Raw genomic sequence first — 8,888 nt, forward strand, 5'->3', positions numbered from 1 at the left:
TTTGGCCCATGGGCCTGTTTTTCCATCACTGACATGAGGGGAAAGTAGGTAGAATGCTGCTGCCAGCTGAGGGCTGGAACAGGTTTTTCTCCTTCCTTCCTTCCTTCCTTCCTTCCTTCCTTCCTTCCTTCCTTCCTTCCTTCCTTCCTTCCTTCTTTCTTTTCCACCTCATTTTTTTCTCCAAGGACCTCAAGATGGCATACATGGAATAAAATTTAAGATCCTAACTGATGCAAAAGATAGAGGGGGCTTTGCCCTGCCGGACTTAAGACTCTATTATGAATCAGCAGCTTTTTGCTGGTTGAAACATTGGCTGCTTCTTGAAGATACAGACATTTTGGATTTAGAAGGGTATGATAATAACTTCGGTTGGCATGCATATTTATGGTATGACAAGGCAAAGGTGTATAAAAGCTTCAAAAACCATATTTTTAGGAAAGCATTATACAATGTTTGGATTCGATATAAAGATTTGTTGGAAAGTAAAACTCCCAGGTGGTTGTCACCAATGGAAGCTAAGGCGGTGAAAAAACTTAATATGGATTCTAAATGGCCAAAATACTGTGAAATCCTAGAACAAGATGGTGAGAAGTTTAAACTTCAGAGTTTTGAGAGACTAAAGTTCAAAGTTCGAGACTGGTTACATTACCGTCAGATAAATGAGACATTTAAGCAGGACAGGAAAATAGGATTTCAGAAGGAGAGGTCAAAGTTAGAAACAGAACTGTTAGAACCCAATACTAAGAACTTGTCTAGAATGTACAATTTGCTGTTGAAATGGAATACACAGGATGAAACGGTGAAATCAGCTATGATTAAATGGGCACAGGACATCGATCATGACATTATGTTTGCTGACTGGGAACAGTTATGGACCACCGGTGTTAAATTCACGGCATGTAATGCCTTAAAAGAGAACATAATGAAAATGATTTACAGGTGGTACATGACCCCAGTCAAGCTTGCAAAAATATACCATTTGCACAATAATAAATGTTGGAAATGTAATGAGACTGAAGGTACTTTCTACCACCTTTGGTGGACCTGCCTAAAGATTAAAGCCTTTTGGGAAATGATCTATAATGAAATTAAGAAGGTCCTTAAATGGACTTTTCCTAAGAAACCTGAGGCTTTTCTCCTGGGCATGGTTGGCCAACTGGTGTCAAAGAAGGACAGGACCTTTTTTATGTACGCTACCACAGCAGCAAGAATTCTTCTGGCAAAGTATTGGAAGATGCAAGAACTACCTACTCTGGAAGAATGGCAGACAAAGGTCACAGACTTCATGGGACTAGCAGAGATGACCGGCAGAATCCGAGATCAGGGGAAAGAGACAGTGGAAGAGGACTGGAAGAAGTTTAAATTATATCTTAAAAACTGTTGTAAAATTGAGGCGTGTTGAGATGTCAAGGGGTAAGAAGTAGAGAAATACAGCTGTAATTATTAAGTCTAAAGAAATTTAATGAAAGGGAATCAATAGATAAACTGATTAAAGGGTTGCTAAAGAACTTTGGAATAAGGATGCAGCGAAAGGGAGGTATGGGGAAGTCGGTATATGTTTAATGTTGTGTATGTTTTTGTTTTGTAATGTGTTTGTCTTTTATTATGTGTTTGAAAAATCAATAAAAAATTTTTTTTTAAAAAAAATCAAGATGGCATACATGGTTCTCTTCCTCATGTAATCCCCATTACAACCTGTGATTAGGCTGAGAAGCACTAACTGGCCCATGGCCACCCAGTGATCTTAATGGCCCAATGGCGATTTGAACCCCGGACACCCAACTCCTAGTTTGCCACTCCAACCACTACACCTCCTTAACCAGGAATGTTATCAACGCAGCCAGTTCCCACACAGCTTATAATTGTGTTGCAGATCTCCTCTTGTTAATATTAATAAAATAGTGCCCCACCTTCTTATTCTGGATATGAGTATAAAATAAAATAAAATAGCAGAGGTTCTTTCCCATCGTTATTTTACCCAGGTTAGCAAGAAAAAATGCAGAAGTTCAGATAGATGAGAAACTGGTTTGGTTTGGATCAGTAGCCCTGCTTCTTGCTTATCTGAGCTGAACATCTGAACTCTGAGGGTCACGCAATAATAATTTAAATCGACAGTCCTTTTGGTCAGGCTAAGAGCTGTATTGAATGACTGAATTCTGATCCTTGGAGGAAAGGAAACAAAGTATAACAAAAAATACAAAATAAAAATCCATGGCTTTTCATATGCACTTTTTTTCTATGACTTCGGCACAGGCATAAATTAAGAGAATAATAACAAGCAGCTGCAATAACATGAGAGGAGTTATGTGTCAATGTGTGCTGTTAACCCACACTGTGTTTCAGCTTTTAATATATGAGCAGCCGTAATGGATCAGACGATGGTTCACCTAGTCCAGGATCCTTTCCCAAACACTGGATTATGTGAGATACTTCAGAGGAGGTGTATATACCCTTATTTAGTGAACTGTGGTTGGCACAAGGGCTTTGGGGAGAGGCCGTACAACAGATGCTCTGCTTGAAGAAGGTTCAGGACTCAGCCCCTGCTGTCTCAAAGTAGGCCTGGGAGGCTCTGAAAATGCTGGAGAGCCACTGTCAATCCATACAGACCAGCGGTTCTCAACTTGTGGGTCCCCAGATGTTGTTGGACTACAACTCCCATCACCCCTGAGCTCTGGCCTTGCTAGCTAGGGGTGATGGGAGTTGTAGTTCAACAACATCTGGGTCCCACAGGTTGAGAAAGGCTGATATTGACTATGCTGTGTTAGATGGGCCAGTGATTGATGTGTCAAAGGCAGCTTAATATGTTCAGCTTCTGCAAATTGGTCCCCAACATGTAAAGCTTCATTATTTCAATTCAGTAGAGGCATACCCATGATAGTGTCAGGGACTGGGCAGTGGAGGAATGGTGGAGAATGCCTCCCCAGCCTGTGCCTTCCAGAGAAGAAGACAACAGTTCAGAATTACAATAGGGTTTGAGGGAGGTCACAGTTCAGAGGCAGATGAGGAGACAAGCTAGGAAGAGAAGAAGAGTTTGGATTTGATATCCTGCATTATCACTACCCGAAGGAGTCTCAAAGCGGCTAACATTCTCCTTTCCCTTCCTCCCCCACAACAAACACTCTGTGAGGTGAGTGGGGCTGAGAGACTTCAGAGAAGTGTGACTGGCCCAAGGTCACCCAGCAGCTGCATGTGGAGAAGCGGGGAAGCGAACCCAGTTCACCAGATTATGAGTCCACCGCTCTTAACCACTACACCACACTGGCTCTCCAGGAAATAATGGGACAGGAGGAGGAGGAAGAAGAAGCACCAGGGGGTCAATAGCTGACGGACTCAGTGTCTTTAGAAAGCATTCCAGGCCCCCCTCCCAGAACCCAGCAAGCCTTGAATGTAGGAGAGCAAAGAGCTCAAAGGCACCACTTTTCAGCACCTGTGGTGATGACTCAAGAGAAAGTGGGAGAGATGGAGGGGGTGTAGATTCACTTGGGACAAGATAGATAGATGGATAGATAGATAGACAGACAGATAGATAGATAGATAGATGATAGATAGATAGATAATTTATTACGGTCGGAGACCAGCTTATAAAACACACTTTTTATAAAACAAACATTTAAAACAATGTACAACAATAAATTTAAAATTTATAAATGTGATAAGCATATAGACACTTAAAATTTTAAGATAAGCTACTGCAGAGAGATGACCCAGAGTCATCCATGGAACCGAGTTTGGGGATTTTCCTAACAAACTAATTTGGGTCAGGGCATGGTCTGCACCTACAGATCTGTACACAGAATCTGGCGACCATCCGAGTCGTCTTATGATCTTTGCCTAACAGGAAAAGGTCAAATTTTTGCTTTTCTGGGAGATCAGCAAGCCTCACCAGCAGGGGATCAATGGTTTCACTACGTGCCTCTTCATAAAAGGGACATCTAAATAACAAGTGCTCTGGGCTTCCTATATCACTCGGGACAATGCCATTATTCCAAGAGGCTGCATTCCCAAGCCTCTCTCTGTGAATATTGAATAAAAAGCAGATGGTAAGGACTTTACCTTGTCTTATCCATTCCTGGCAACCTTCCATGGGGGTTGGTTCTTCTGCTGCCTGACAGATAGGCATAGCTAACTGCCCTCCACCCTTCAGAGTGGTGATCGTGCACATTTCTGTGTGTTGGGAGTAGGGGAGGACAAATTTCAGAAAAAGATGAGCTTTCATGGGCTTTGGAGACAGGGCATGTATGCTAGAGAGCCGCAGGAACCTTTTAAGGACCCTGCAAATGTGTCCCCTCTCATGCCCTCCAACATCTCTCCAATGAAAATAGGGATGTCCTAAGGACAAGCGGGACATTCTGGGATCAAATCAGAAACCGGAATGGCTTCTGCAAATCTGGGACTGTCCCTGGAAAATAGGGACGCTTGGAGCGTCTGCCCTCTTGTCCTATTACACAATCTCTACTCTATATCCTACGCCTCTACCCTTCATGAACATACACGTCTGCTCTTACAATACAAACAAATCCTCAGCAAACATTCAGAGTCTGCACATCTCTCTTTCTGCTGTAAAATATATTAGTTTTCAGACTGCGGCTTTCCAGATGCCACACAAGCTGAACGGAGGGGAGGGCTTGGATGCTGGGAACAATATGCATATCCGCCTGCAGCGCTGTCTGCTCTTCCGCTGCTCTCCTAATATTCTTATTTGTCTTGATTGTCTTTGTTGTTGAAGGGTAGAATTCTAGATTTACAGTTTCAGGCAATTGTTTCCCTTTGTTGGTTTACGCTTCCCCTTAAATTTGCCTCTCCTCACCCGCCGCTCATATTTTTTGAACGCAGATTTTAGTCGCATCATGTAGTAATCAATTTCCTTCATGCCAGCTTAACTTTCAGTGGCCGATGAGCATTTTATCATATTAAGTGGAGCTCCTGTCTTACATATGACAATGTTTCCTTCATTCATCTCTTACATTTTCTTTCTCCCTTGTTAGTGGCTTTGCTATCTCTATATCAATGTTCTGGCTGGCTGCAATTACAAGTTTTCCCAGCTGGGAACTTGCAGAGTTTTTTTCTCCTCCCTCCCCCTTGGGCTCTGTGACATGCTGATCTGTTTTGAAATGAAGTCCCAATTGTTTCACCTCTGTATTTTGCATCTTGTTACGACACTGTATTAGCGATGGCGGGAAGGGGATTTCTCCCCTTGTTCTTGTAAATGGGATATAATCACTGCAAGCTGAGATGAAAAATCTGGTGCAGCTAAAATTGTAGCAGGTAGAAGGATCACCTGCAAGGAGATGCTACCCACGGTTCAGGAGACTTGGCTCAATTGTCTAGCAACAGCATCGTTCTGCTGTGCATTCAAGATGGGATGTGGGCCATACTGTTATATTCAGATTAAGGTAATAGCTCCTTTTCAGCCCTGACTTTCAAATCAGCTACTTTTCTTTCTTTTCAAAGAGACAGCTCTTCTGAAAGAGCAAGACCAGCTTTATGAATACATCCAACAAAGTTACCTGCCCATAAAATTTATTTAGATAAAATAAGCCCTCTTCTCACCACATCTGGGTCTCACAACTGTTTACAAAATTTTAGACATACCAAATTTGAAACACAAATGGTTAAATCATTAAATTGGCATATTAGCACTCATATATTCCTGCCCAGCAACTATGTTCCTCAGATGGGACACTGTCCAGAGTACTACAGGACACCAAAATGTGATTAGTGTGTACTAAAAACACAAACAGTTTTTTTAGCATTGCAGCTTCTGCCTCTGGAATCAGTTACCAGCTGAAATTAAAGAAACTTCCAGCTTCATAATATTCAGGTCGAAGAAGGCTTTCCCTGAAATGTGACCTCATCAATTTATGGAACATTAATTGGATAACAGTAGTAATAGTTTGATTGCTTTTAGAATTTTTAGAAATGTTTCATTTTTAAAGTTTGTATCTTTTGAATTTTATGACATTCTGTCTTATTGCACCTTACTTTGATAGTTTCTGGTTGTGAAGCAGTGTATAAATTTGTAAAATAAATTATTAAAACACCTTCAAAGTCTTCCAGTCTAGCGTGATTTCATGTGGGTGTAATTCTAACTTGCTACAGAGGAATCATGCCAGGGGCTCTGTTTTCCAGCCTGCCATGTCACTTTATGTAAACAGAGGTCAACATATTATGGTCCCAATAGTGTCTCATGTTACTATGAAGACTATCACATGGTGCTTCAGTAACTCAACCTATAGGCCAGACTGGATAGGATATCTACCTTTCACAGTATGAAAGATTTTTCATTAAGAAATGACTAGTGCAGTTCAGCTAACCAGATATAAAATGTGGTATGAGGGGAGTGGGCTTTTACACTTTCCCTGCCATGGTCCTGGAACCAGACCACCCTCCCCCATGTCTGGCAATTTAAATGGGATGAAAAATCTCTTTGACACAAATGACAGCTTTGTTCCCATTGACGATAATAGGGAGGGAGTACTGACTGGGACGTCACCTGGGGAAAGGGTCAAGTTCCACCTGCTCTGTGTCACAGTGACCAACTGCCGTACACATACACCCTGACCCTTGACCATTAGGTCCAGTCGTGGCCGACTCTGGGGTTGCGGCGCTCATCTCGCTTTATTGGCCGAGGGAGCCGGTGTACAGCTTCCGGGTCATGTAGCTAGCATGACTAAGCCGCTTCTGGCGAACCAGAGCAGCACACGGAAATGCTGTTTACCTTCCCGCCAGAGCGGTACCTATTTATCTACTTGCACTTTGACGTGCTTTCGAACTGCTAGGTTGGCAGGAGCAGGGACCAAGCAATGGGAGCTCACCCCGTCGCGGGGATTTGAACCACCAACCTTCTGATCGGCAAGTCCTAGGCACTGTGGTTTAACCCACAGTGCCACACACGTCCCTTACACATACACACACACCAGCTATTTCTTATGGAAAACTCTTGCATGCCAGGACAATCTCAGGACAAAAATCATGTCTAGTTTGACACTAAAAGTAGCAGAAGTGTTGTTCGGTAGGAGTCAGTTGTATAAGATAAAGTATATTGTTTTAGTTTCCTTTCTACAAGGGCATGGTCTCAGAAGGCCTATTCTGTGATTCAGACCTACTGTACAATGATCCAAGTCTCTGCAAACAGGAAAGACAAACTGCATGCCATTTGTTGTATAAATGCATTGTTATTGCCCACCTCAGGTCTCTGGGCTGTGAAGATTGCCAAGGGCAGAGTGCTTACCCAGGTTTGGAAAGATGTCTCTGAAGGCTTTCAGAGTATTTTGCAATACTTGAGTTTGTTTTAAATACACAGCTTGAGCACAGGGATGGACAGATATTTGCTCAGTTCCCTGTTTTTCCACTCTTAAGTTTAGTTTTTCTTATTTCTGAATCAGTTTGCAACTTTTAGAAAAAACCTGCACAAAAATGTATAAGAATTTTTGTGTGCATTTCTCCTAATATCTTCATATTTGTATGCTGTTTTGCCTAATATACACAATTTTGGAAGCAACATGATGCAGTTTTTTTAGTTTTTTTAGTATTTAGCTATTTTGTATTTTCATATGTATACACATGTTTGTGTGCACTTTCCCTTATTATAATTTAGTTGGAAATAGAGAGACAGTTAGTGCAGTTGGTTCTTGTGTGAAGGGAGGTAAAAGAGTTAGAGACAGGATAAAATAAGACTAAGAGGGTAAAGAGTAACAACGTTTTGAATGTATTTAAAGTTTATTTGTGTTTGCAATAAACTACAATCTTCACTGTTAACTTGAGAACCTGACTGAGACTAAGTGTTTTACCAGGTTGGTACCTGGTTGGTAGCAGCGGATTAGTGGTGTACAGGTCAATAGTCCGTGAAACGACAGGGGGCTCTGTACGAATGCCACAATCACCATTATCAGGAAAAGGTGAACTCAAAGTGATTTACAAAAACAAACATTAAAAACATCTTAAAATGTTTTGTTGCGTCATATATGCCTTGTTGTATGTCATTTCTTCTTTTCGCCTACATTCCAAAATTCCAAAATAACAATAATTGCAAATGCAAATTTTGATTGACAGCTGGGTTTCAGTTCACATACTGACTGAGAAAATTTAATTGTTACTTATTTTATTCATTAGATTTCTATTCCGCCCTTCCTCACAAAGCAGCCTAGGGCAGCAAACACCAAAATCAAAATTAGCTGCACATTTAAGCAGCTGTATTAAAATGCAAAGTATGCAAATTCCTCACCCCTCTATAGTTCATCATAGATAGAGGCACAGCTCACCACCCCAACAAACAGTCAAACATCGCTGCTCCCACATCAGAACCTCAGAAAGACCTAGACAGAATCCAAATGCTGGTAGTTTTCAGAGCTACCAAACAGTTCTATATCTTTTCTTCCAGAAACTGAGCATTCACCCTGATTTGTTTGCGGGGAGTTCAGATGGTACATGCTATATATTGAGCATTAATTCTGATTAATGGATCAAACAAATGTTATCTCATACTCTCCGGTGCATTCTCCCATCACTTATCACAAATGGTCTGATTTTTGTGGGAAGCAGGAGCTCCAAGTAACCATTCATTGTGTAATGTGAATTTGATGACATGTGTTTGAATCATACTCCCAAAGAGTTGACAGTCTAGAAGAATTCAAGGTCCCAGTAAAAAAGCTAACAAACAAACAAACAAAATCATTGCAACCAATATTGCCTTTTCCCATTGCAGTTACTTTGCAGTAGAAGTGTGAGTCATCTTTTCCAATCAACCCCTACCTACTCTTCATGGGCCATTACTTGCCCATACAAAGGATGTGCTTAGAGCAATCAGAGGGCATTTATGGTTATTCTAACCCCATCTTCTCTTCCAGACCTTACCATAGCGTATTATGGCCTTTTGGCTGAAATCGAAT

The 8,888-nt window shown here is 41.4% G+C and overlaps 1 long non-coding RNA gene across 1 annotated transcript in view; it reads left to right on the forward strand.

Annotated features, from left to right (window-relative positions):
- LOC309380770 overlaps window positions 1-7,788 on the forward strand; it is a 366,143-nt gene extending 358,355 nt beyond the window's left edge. The window contains exon 3 of the long non-coding RNA XR_014173127.1: window positions 7,598-7,788. This is a non-coding gene — a long non-coding RNA (uncharacterized lncRNA). The remainder of the gene's footprint in view (window positions 1-7,597) is intronic.
- The last annotated feature ends 1,100 nt before the right edge of the window (window positions 7,789-8,888 follow it).

This window comes from Podarcis melisellensis (genome assembly GCF_964234715.1).
Source record: "Podarcis melisellensis genome assembly, chromosome: 11".
NCBI lineage: Eukaryota > Metazoa > Chordata > Lepidosauria > Squamata > Lacertidae > Podarcis > Podarcis melisellensis.